Genomic DNA, 3,334 nt, shown 5'->3' with positions numbered 1-3,334 from the left:
TAGATTAGTAAATATATTTTTTTTTATATATACATATATATACACATATATATTTAACATATATATACCATATATATATATATATCTATATATATATATATATATATATATATATATATATATATATATGATATATATAATATATATATATATATATATTATTTATATCATATATAATATATATATATATATATCATGAGCATCTGTTGTGAAATTCGTGACCTCAAGTTGAAATTATTTACTATCTAAAATTCAAAACTTCATCATACTAAGCAGTTTAAGATATTATATTTGCGTTCATCAACTAAACCACAGATTTGCATTTAATAACGTAAACTAACGTAAACGTAAACTATGTATATATGCATAAGCACACACACACACAAGTACACCTTTGTAAAGTCCATAAATAATGCACGGAAGAAAACTTTTTGTCGCAATAACTCAGAATAATAATACAAAAGGAATACATAGTATGGTACGTATTTTCTGTGTAACAATGATATCGTTGTATTGCCTTTATTTTCATCGTAATTTTTTGGTCACTGTATTTCCATATTCAAGAGAATCATCAGATACAAATAACTTCACAGCGCCAAATATTACAGAAAAGTTGCCCTTGATTCTCTTTATCGCCTCTATGATGAGAACGGAAATTTCTTGAAAATAATGTATTTATTCGTGTTAAAAATTACATTCCGAGAGAAAAGTGGCATTACTTTTGTTTTCAAGTCCAGATAAGACACTAGAAAGACAAAAGGTTTACAGATACTTTGAGAAAGAAACTTTGCACGGAAGATCGAGGCAAACCTGTCGTTTCGAATATTTCCAGTGAAAATGGTGTCATTGCCATTCATATAAAATCTAAGGTACATTCCCGTATTTTTCCCTGCCCAGTCATGATTATTATCATAATAAATAAAACGGTACCATAAAAACCCATGAGCGATGCCTTTATTACTATTATTATTATTAGGAGGAGGAGGAGAAGGTAGAGGCAGTCAGAAAAAAATAAAAATAAAGATAATATCTAATGAAATATTCAACTTTCAAAGAGCAAAATCAAACGCTGTGCATTTAACACAGATACTACACGTCTGATAAAAAAAACCTCTATTCATTCACAATATTGGAAACCGAAAGCGTAACTTGCAACGAAAACCATGTCTACAAAATATATCTCAATAATGGTATTCCTATTCCAGAAATACTATCGTTCTCAACATTTTAATCAATGCCAATTCTCCTCAATAAATTCAAATGTCATCGCCCGAAACACTTCAATACCCGATTTATTTACAGATAAAATAACGAAGGCAATAATACTGTTTATTCTTTAACGCTTTCTATCAATAATTCAATTACGCTGCCTAAATATGTACACATTAGCTACTTCGAGGTCTTGTAGATTTATTTGTATAAAGTTAGACGAACGAGAAATGCTTTTTTAAATTACATGTGTACATTTCAATAATTGTGGCCTCATAGTATGATATACATATTACATACACACGCGCGCGCGCGCACACACACACACACACACACACACACACACACACATATATATATATATATATAATATATATATATATATATATATATATATATATATATATATATATTATACGAACAAACGCACACTTACAACTTTCAAAAGTGCAAGAATAACGCACGGAAGAAAACTTTTTTGTCGCAATAATTTAGATTAATTATACAATATGAATGCAAAGTTTGGTACTCACTTTCTGTGTAGCCATGGTATCGCTGTATATCAGCTGCATATATAGTACACCAGCAATTCACACCCTTACACTTTTAAACTTCCAAACAGAAATTATTAGAGTGTTCCATTAAAAATTGTTACGTAGCCAGGAACAAAACTCATCTCTGGTTATGACCTACGTTAAGACAGGACTTAGTACAAATAAAAGTATTTTGGAAATAAGGAACACATTACTTTTTTTCCGGTTAACTACTTCCCCTCAAGGCAAAGGGGCTGTCTGAACCCTGAGATCGCGGAGTGTCGCGACTTTCCAGACTCGCACTCACTGGATGACTGACTATCCGCCCTGAGTTCAACTACTCGGGCTGGAAGAGAGAAGAGCCGAGGAGCCGTCCCTCCGACGCCCTAACCCCCCTTCTCTCTCCCCCTACCTATGCGGCAGTGCCATCTGCCTGTGGGGAAAACAAACGCCCCAAGTTCGAGAAGATCATCTCTTTCCAGGTGGTGCCGAAAATCGTAGTACGATGTTGTTAAGGGGGAGGGGGGATGCATTTTGTTAGGCAATTTGCGGACTTTCGACCAGGCTCGGTTTACAAAAAGGATTCAAACCATCGACTTTACTTTGTTTGTTCACAGTATCTCGGAGTAAAAGATTGTTATGTTTTACACAGCGTTGGGGACAAAATGCAATAATACATTCCTTTCTGTTGACATCAAAAGAAAAACAAAATGATTTGCTGAGTTGGATTGTTTCATTTTTTCTTATGTAAACATTGATTTTATTATGGTTGTTTTTTTTTCTTTTACGTTGCTAATTTTTTTTATTATACATTAGAAAATAACGCTTTGGTTGTGGTATATCGAATTAAAAGAATACAATTGTGACTATTTCAAGAAATTGAGTTTTTTTTTTTATTCACAGCTGAAATAAAGAATGTGCTTATGTCTTATTACACGAAAAGGAAAATATTTTATTCTCAGGTCTAATATTCGTGTTTTATGCGAATACATGATACATTTTTTTTATTTTCCCGAAGTTCCATTTACATATAAATATCTTAGTGTCACGAGATAAAACATAAGTGCTCTAATTTTATGTTGAATTCACACTTCTAGGTACAAAATCAGGGGACGACCTTCCAATGAAGAACTTCCTGTTCCAACGCCAACCTTCTGAATATGAAGCGGCGAACAAATCCCAGAATGAAAATCTCTAACCCTTAATTCATTTCAAGTTCATTTTGGTGGCGATGAACAACACGTCCACGAGACAGGGGCCATGAATCATGTCCGGGCTCCTTTTTTTAGAGAAATACCACATAAGAGGAAGTCACGGCTTTATTATTACCTTTTTTTAGAAGAGAACATCTACATAAAGCAGGTCTGAGCGAGATATTTTTAGAGAAATTTTTAGAGAAGTAGCACGAAAACTGGAATCTTTTCCAGGGTATAATGGAGTTACAAGCTGCATTTTACAACCCCTAATGAAAGACCCCAGCTATTCGGGCGGAAATGAATGAGCTTAGGAGATCAATATCAGCACCGACATTTGCCAGTGGGGTTAAAGAGGGTATCTGATTTCCTTTTAATTCTTATTTTCATTATGTTTTA

General features: G+C 33.2%; 1 protein-coding gene across 1 annotated transcript in view; it reads right to left on the bottom strand.

Annotated features, from left to right (window-relative positions):
• The window catches only part of LOC135206279 (zwei Ig domain protein zig-8-like), a 47,583-nt gene extending 45,507 nt beyond the window's left edge, over positions 1 to 2,076 (bottom strand). The window contains exon 1 of the mRNA XM_064237699.1: positions 1,743 to 2,076. The gene's annotated coding sequence lies outside the window, so the exon portion shown is untranslated. The remainder of the gene's footprint in view (positions 1 to 1,742) is intronic.
• Positions 2,077 to 3,334: the final 1,258 nt, after the last annotated feature.

This window comes from Macrobrachium nipponense, chromosome 29 (genome assembly GCF_015104395.2).
Source record: "Macrobrachium nipponense isolate FS-2020 chromosome 29, ASM1510439v2, whole genome shotgun sequence".
Classification (NCBI taxonomy): Eukaryota; Metazoa; Arthropoda; class Malacostraca; order Decapoda; family Palaemonidae; genus Macrobrachium; species Macrobrachium nipponense.
This window is presented reverse-complemented; position numbering and strand designations above follow the sequence as displayed.